General features: G+C 31.4%; 1 protein-coding gene across 2 annotated transcripts in view; it reads left to right on the forward strand.

Moving 5' to 3' along the window:
* Window positions 1–8668, forward strand: part of LOC106686528 (facilitated trehalose transporter Tret1) — an 89565-nt gene that overhangs the window by 48639 nt on the left and 32258 nt on the right. The window contains exon 1 of one of the 2 annotated variants that reach the window (XM_014429888.3): window positions 7385–7455. The exons of the other annotated variant lie outside the window; for it this stretch is intronic. The gene's annotated coding sequence lies outside the window, so the exon portion shown is untranslated. Of the gene's footprint in view, window positions 1–7384; window positions 7456–8668 lie in introns of those variants that run through there. 2 annotated transcript variants of the gene reach the window in all.

The raw sequence follows: 8668 nt of genomic DNA on the forward strand, positions 1-8668 counted from the left end.
TTTGATTTTTCGTAAACAATATTAAAATACTTGATTGAAGCAGTAGAAGGAATGAAAATTTTAGCCAGTGCAGATCAAACGCTGAGATTTCCTAATACAGGAATGGTCCAGAGAAAGGACAGGTTTGCCTTAACTGTCTGGTTCTTGTTACATAAAACGCCTAGCTTACAGTCCCTTCTATCGCTGGTATTAACTTAATCCGAAATGGTTCCTATTATCATTTTCTTTTTTTGTTTTATATTAAGTGGTTGCTGTAGTTATTTATTTATTTTTTTTTTTTGAAGTAGTTTCAGGAATAAATAAAAAAAAATCCTCATTATGTCGAAAGATCTTAAAACAAAAAAGCGATTTATGGGTGGTCTATTTATTTTCCGTGGCCAAAGTTTTGTAATATTCTATAAATTGGAAAGATACAATTCTTAATTTTTCTTTTTCTTCGTGTAGTACTATAGCACATCAGCGCTTATAACCTAATGCCATATTGTTTTTTAAAAAAATCTAGTCATAAAAAACCTGATTGAAAAATATATTTTTATATCTAAATTAAAAGATAATTAATTTGACAACGTGATTAATTAAGTCTCTTTCTTGGCATATAATTTGTAAACGGTGTATCCTGTCGAACAAGTTATCAGCATTGGATTATGGGTTGAATGAAGAACACAATAGTTCGTTAATCGTCGTTAAGCCCAAACGAATTTTCTTTTAAATCAATTATGTAAATATTTTTAATATTTATTTTTACATATATTTGTTATTTATTTTTTTCATGAATATTTACATATCTATCACTACTTTTATCAATAATATGACATATATATTACGAATTTATATTCTATTTATTTAAATTGAATATTAGTTGTGTTTTGTATTTTAGATGTGTTTTATTAGTGTTAAAGAGGGGAATAAAAAGGGAAAAAGAGGAAAGTGACATTGGGTTAGAAGAGAAAATATGAAAAAAAAAAAAGAAAAGAAAAGAAAATGAAGAAAGATAAAAGAAGATGGATTAACAAAAAAAAAATAATAAAGTATAGAAAGAAGAAAAAAAAATCATGAGAAAGAATAAAAAGATAAAAGAACCAAAGCGATGAAACCAAAAAAGAATTATATTCCATTATTATATATTGCTTACTTGCTATGCCTATATATTGTAAGATTAAAAAAAAATTTCTGATTAGATTTTAATAAGCATGTGTAGCTAGCACATCTTTGTTGTTTTTTGTTTTTTTAATAATTTATTTATTGTTATTTACAACTGTATACACATATATACAACAAGTAAATTTGCTGTAGGTGACATAGTGACATGATAAAAACATGTGGAGAATCTACCCACTGATAGAACTCCAATAACATTTCTAGAGGAGAAGATCTCGAGGCCATCTTCTTTTCAGACGCCTAGGAGGGTTATTAGGTAATGAAGGAGAAGCCAGGTTAGAAACAAGTGGATTTGGGTGGTTGAGAAGTTAATTATGGAAGGAACGGTATCTGGTTCTGGCCAAATCGGCAACATATGGAACATTGAGGTCCTGATGGATGACTTGATTTGTGACAAAGTAAGGAGCATTAAGGATTTTACGAAGGATTTTGAACTGTAAGGATTGGATTCTGGAGGAATTTGATGGTTTAGTGGAGTCCCAAAGCTCAACTCCGTATGTCCAGATAGGCCTTATAATAGTCATGTAGATCAGTCTTTTGTGATGGATTGGTAATTTAGACCGTTTGTGCAGTAAATGTTGCAATAGTCTTGTTGTTTTTAAATGAAGTTTTTCTCTATCTCTAGTCAAAACCTGAGACAACACTATACACATGTACATACTATATATGAGAGTCTACACTTAATGTATGACGCATTTCTAAATTTTGGATTTTTTTTCACCTTTAACTCCAATAAAAGGGATACATCATAACAATTAAAAGGATTGTAATTCTGTGTTAAATAATTGCCAAAGCTTAATTAATTTTGACAAGCGGCATGGTCATTAATAACCTGCTGGCGTAGGGAAGAACGCTTCAGACCAACTCCAATACCTAAGAAACTACCAGAGCAGCTGGTAAAAATCTTTATCATTTGACTAAATTATAAAATTATGATAATCATTCGACACAGAAATATGTTCTCTAATTTGCTAAGCTCTATTTCGCTAGTATGCAACGCTTAGGAGATATTGGCGTAAATAAAATCTATAATTACGCGATTCTTTACTTTATCAAACTTATGAGCTTCTCAACAATGATTTAGGGACCACCAGAAATATTTTCAGCGTAAAAAGTGATAGAAACTTTTTATTTTATTTTAATTTATTGAGATTTATTAAATGTACATGTGTATATAAATATATATATATTTATACAACAAGTAAATTTGATGTTAGTTATATAATGACATGATACAGCCATGTACGGAATCTACTCAATGATGGAACTCCAATAATATTTCTAGAGGAGATCTCGAGGCCATCTTCTTTTCAGACGTCTAGGAGGATAGTAAGGTAATTAAGGAGAAGCTAGGTTAGGAACAAGTGGGTTTGGGTAGTAAAGAAGTTTATCATGGAAAGATTGGTATTTGGTTTTGGCCAAATCGGCAGTACATGAAACATTAAGGACATGATGGATGACTTAATTTATGACAAAGTTGGGAGATATTAAGGATTTAGGATTGTAGGATTAGATACGAGAGGAATTCGATAGCTTAGTGGAGCCCCAAAGCGGAGTATGTCTAGAGAGGCATCATTATTGTCGTATAGTGAGTATTTTGTAATTAGTTGGAAGTTTAGACCGTTTGTCTAGTAAGTGTTGTCTAGAACAGTTTCCTGTATTTTTAATCTTAAGTAGATAAGTCCTTCAACTTACTTTTAAAATTATTTGCTGATGTATGTTTTAAGCCAAAGCCAGCTAAAGCCCAGGAGCCCGATGCACGTACGACTGTCTAAGCAGCTTAATACTATTTGTTTTTACTATATATTACTATATTACCTTTTACTATAACGCAATGACATTACAGCTAAGTCTTGTTTTCGAAATAACCCAAATTTTATTCAATTTTACTAGAATAAAATACAACAGGTGATGTAGACACACCTATGTTTAGGAAATGTAGTTGTTGTTGTTGTCTGGGGCTTAAGGGCGTAAAACCATCAACGCGGTCATCAACGCCCATAGGAAATGTAGTAATTTAGAACTGAGAACGCTTAAAGAGGGTATAATTATAGTAAAAATAAACTTTAAAAAATGAATTTTTAGATAAAGTTCCGTTTTTAGCGTTTGTCTCATGGGCGTACCCAGGGGACAGCTGCCCTCGTAGAAGTGAAAAAATAATTAATTATTACAAATTAACTTTTGTATGTGTTTCCCTCTGTTTCATAATAAAGTACAAACTAATACTATTGGTATTGTCGATTTAACTTAATACACTGACTTGAACAATAGTAACTTGTACTTTAGTACTTTTTAACTCCTGTAATATCACTAATAGTCCTCCCTATTATGAAAAAAAAAAGTATTAGAGCAATTACCACATTGGGCCGCCCGTAGCTCATTAGTTAAGACAATCTTACCAATTTGATGTCTATTGGCGGTGCCAGTTCGAATCCGGCCTGGGACGTTGACTTTTTTCATTGAGTGGTGGTCTCACAAAATGAAGAACTTTGACTTTGACCCCCAACCATGGTTAGGCAGTATAGAACTCCAATGGAAGTCTTAGCCAAAAAAAAAAAAAATATTACCACATTGTTACTGCACTTGTATTTTGAACCAATACTATAAGCTTTCATTATGAAACAGGGCTCTGACTGACTATGGCTTGATACTGGCTACGCCCTTGCTTCGTTCATTTTCCATCTAATTAGTAATTAAATAATAAGATAAATTATATATTTTTATTATCTTGTTCGAGTCAGGTAGTTTTGATAATAAGAACAAAAATTACCCAAATTGTCTCAATCTTCTTCGTTACAATATTGTATAATTATATAAATATAATAAAACATGTACAATGTTTCGGCCATTATCATCAAGGGCAATCTAATAAAATGGCAGCTTTAATTATTAAACTATTGAACTCTGCACTATAAATTAACAATTTTATTAATTTATAATTTATAGACTTATAACAAATAATGCGAATTAATTAGATAAGAATATTTTTCCCTTATTACTTGTGTTTTATTTACTCATTTTACCTTTGTTAAATTTACTTTTAACAAATCAATCTGAGCCTGTGATACTAAAATTAAGGGATGCAAATTATAATTAAAAACATTTCGATGCTGTCAATAATAAGTTAATATTTAAACTTGTTATTTTATTATATTGTTCTTGATGATGGCTGGATCGGTTGGACGTGTAATTATGTTTTAATAACGAAGATTGAGACAATTTGAATACAATTTTTTTTATTATGAATAAAGTGAAGTTTACGTCACTCTAATCTACGCTGTTATCAATGGTCTCATAAATGTATTGTACTTTTACAAGAACATTATTACTATTAATTATTATATATTTACATTATTACTATAATAATTATTACTGTCACGAAAAGACTCATTTTAATTACCTCACTTGAAATTATAAAAAAAAAATGTTAATGATGTTTTTAAGTTGTCATTTTTATCCAAAACTAATTAAGATGGAATTATTTTTTTTACAAGTTACGACGCATCCACTAGTTTGAGAGCAAAAATTATAACAACCTCCAGAACGTCACAAGCCTGTTGAAGAGAAATGTCCCGAAACAAAACCATAATAATCGATTTCTCTGATTTTAGTTACAGTGATTGAAGCCTCTAAAAATAATCATCTCAGCCTTGTTTTGATGTTTGGTGGATTAGTCTAATAATTTTCAAGTTTTATCTGTTTTTATAATGAGAGCCCCTTTTGATAGTAATTTTTTTCAAAAGCTACAACATAAATATCAAATCGTTATTAGATTATTTGATGACATTTAATAAACCGAATAATTTATACAACAATTCTTTGCACAGAAAGTGTATATACATATTTATGCAATCCTTTCATTTAACAACGTTTCATGCTTATTACCCATATTCAAGGTGTTTCAATCTAAACATAATTACTACATCAACTACTACCCATTTTCTACGTTTGTAATAAATTAATAATATCAATAATTTAACATTTTTTTAAAATTTATTTGTTTGAAAATTGGCTAAAAATAATTATTTTTAATTTTTAAATTGTTAAAATATTTACCTGCTATTTTTAAGTCAGTTATTAACATTATCTATGTTTAGTTGTTTATAATTATTGTACATTGTTAGTATAAAATCACCTATCAATCATTAAATAGAAAATTGAATTATTTGAATGCATAATTAAGTTTATCTGTGTATTAAAATAATTTTTAATGAGCCTCCTACGTCGAGTCGTTACTCTGGACTGAAAAATGTTTGTTTACTCTTTTGTTTTCGATGAAAGAGCAAATTTATAATTGTTTTGCAATTTTTTTAAAATTTTTGAAATTATAATTAACTAAAGAATCATTCCACAAGACTGAAAGCATGTAAAATAATCTAAAATGTTAAAATAAAAATTGAAGTCAGTGGCTGTTCATGTTATGTTGTTCTGGTTATGTAGAGGAGGGAACAAGAGATATTGGCGAAGTGGTAGTGAATAATTAATTTTATCTTTCTCCAATTTAAGATGTGAGATACTCTTAATCAGAAGGCCTGGATAATGCGTGTTTATTAGGTTAGATAGAGCTGGTTAGGAAATGAATCGACAGGATGAATCTTACAGGTACTAGATGCAAATCCTCGCGGGATGGCAACTTCACTCCGTAAAGAACCAGCCTATCAGTTTTGAAGGGGATGGCAAGTACTACAGCAACTAGCTGTGGGTTCTTGTATGAAGGAAATTCACTATGTAGGGAACTAACTTACAGTCGTAAATGGGATATTAAGGTGTACAGGAACTAGCTGTAAAACCTGTATTATTATTATTATTATATGGGCGACAGACCGTGAAGGTCCAAGTCCTCGAGCGATGTATTAGGATATAAATCGCGCGTTTCTTGACTTTTTTTTTGTAGGATGGGTTTGTCACTTCCACGCTTATTTTTTGTGAGTGCCACTGGTTGCTAACGGACCTCAAAAATGCATAACTGTAGAAGGCAGATTTAAATAAATATCCAATATACATTTCCAGAAATTGCACTAGAATGTACTGACCACTATTGTGGGTTGGTATTTATATTGTTTCTTACTTCCTCCCAAGAAGAAGGTTCCCTGAAGGGGAAAGTTACATTCTAGTTGATAAAGTTGCGCTAATTTTTCTATCTGTGGATATTAAACGCTATTAAGAGGTGGTAAATATAAGAGTTAGCTTTTAGTGGATCAGAAGATTCTATTAATCTTTATTGATTCAAATAATAAATTTAGAAATTTAATATAATAAATCTTCATATACAAGTCAAGTTAAACTATTTAAAAGAAACAATATATATATCAATATATGATGTGTGTATGATGGTCGTAGTTGTTCAAGTTTCGACAGCTAGATCGCACTAGCGGTGTCCAATAAATTGTAGCCGGGTCATATAACATATTATTTATAACTGTTTATTAAAATCTGTCAACGTATGGCAAGAAAACGATAGGAAACCAACATTTTTCTACAAAATATAATTAATCACATTATCAAACAACATAACGGAATATTATAACAATAAATTGGATTACAAGGGATTTATGAATAACTACTCTCCTCAGGTAATGATAAAAGTTGAAACATCACCTGAAGAAGAAACGTTTTGGGGGGCATGAGGAGAAATATTACCTTTTTATTCACTGTAGGAGATATGAAATAAGGCCATATAAGGTTCCTAAAACCATTGAATAGGCAAATTCCAAAGGTTTTAATATGGTTCTTTAAAAGTATAAAAGTCTTTGGAACCTGAGGGGTAATTACAGAAAATTCAAAGAAGTGGAATATATGCAATAGGCATTACTAAATATAATATTTCTATTGAAATATGATTATTATAACATTAGAAATACATTTTCCATTGAGAGAACTTCAAAGAATTAACGAAGCCTTATATTTTACGTTTTCCTGAAACCTGAAATTTTCTTAAAACATTTTATTTCCAGTTGAGGCCATCTCTCCTTAATGTCACCGATGTAATCACCCATTTAAAAAAAAAAAAGAAGATTCAAATAAAAACAAATGGCCTAGGCCATCCTCCTGGTGAAACCAGTTTTTCCGGATATCCGAAGAACTGATAAATCTCGGAAGAGCTGGTTTGCCAGGTTTGATAAAAGAAAAAGAAAAAAATATACCTATGGTTCCAACCATTTAAAAAAAAATGTCTCTTGCCACATATTGTAAAGAGAAGGTACAGTCCCTGGTAGGAAGGCCGGTATAACAGGACAGTACAAGCCAAGTTTGTCTTCAAGCCATCGCGAAAGCCAACAGTTCTTCATAGAGGGCGAGGTAACTGCGTTATTATTTTTAAAATTAAAAGAAAAATACATCAACATATTATAAATTACAATGCATTTGTTTACTATAAGCTGAGAGAAACAGGTTACTCATAAATTATTTTTTCTTTATTAAGTAAATTAACATTCTGTCATATAGATTGGGACATATGTAATTGTGATAAGAGAGTACATGCACATCATGATTACATAGACATAAATAAATTAAATAATTAATAGAAAAAGTAACAAAATTTAACTTAAAGTAAAATGACGTTTATCCCTCCGCTTGTGGAGGAAAAATCAGGACTACGGTAGATCCCTATCCTTCTTCTCTACCGTGTAACTGGTATTAATAGCCAGTGGAGGAGAAGTAAGGCTCCTAGTCGCTGACTTTCGGAACTTAAGAAGAGAATCTGGCCATCATTAGATAAACTCCAATATAATTAGTTACAATAGTCTCTGGTCTGATGCCGTCTCAACCTGTGAATTTCTCACACTATGTGAGAGGAATGTGAAGAATTCATATTAAAAAAGCCTGAGGCAAAAGACAAATGAGATTTTAAGGTCTTGGTGTATGGTATTGTTGGTTACACTGTTCGAAAGACTTTCAACAGATAGGCTTCAATCCGTTTGGTATTATCAATTCTAATGGTCCACCGAAGTTCTAGTTCAGACAGATTTCAATATAGTTTTGCAAATTAGTATTTTTTTGTCAAATTTGACTTGATTTTCTATTTAGCAGTCCGTATAATGGGCCAAATCTTCAGTTCTTGCCTTTTAAGTCTAGGATGTGTGTACGATTGTCATGGTTAAATAAGTCACTAGTGATATCTGCGTAGATAAGGGGGCATTGTTTTGAGAAGGTTAGTATTTGGGCTTTGAACACGTTACTATTGTTCAATATTAAGTGGTTACCGTCTATCAGGCCCTGTGTTTTTACTGTTTGTGTCGAAATACTACCATATAAAAAATTTTATCGTGTGTGTTTGGTTTTTCGAAATAATGGTGTTCTACTTCAATGAGCGGTCATGAACACTAGAAGTGGGTGTATAGTGCAGTGCGGGCAGAACTTTTCTTCAGCACGTCCTGTATAGGGAGGGTTGGCAGGGATCGTCTTCATACTTCTTAGGAAGGTGAGACGGCGGCCGAGAAGGAGATAACGGACAACCCTGTGTTCTGGCAGGAGTACACCCGAGGACTACGTACGGTTTGAACTAAACTTT

Source organism: Halyomorpha halys, unplaced genomic scaffold, assembly GCF_000696795.3.
Source record: "Halyomorpha halys isolate HHAL.00 unplaced genomic scaffold, Hhal_1.1 Scaffold833.1, whole genome shotgun sequence".
Classification (NCBI taxonomy): Eukaryota; Metazoa; Arthropoda; class Insecta; order Hemiptera; family Pentatomidae; genus Halyomorpha; species Halyomorpha halys.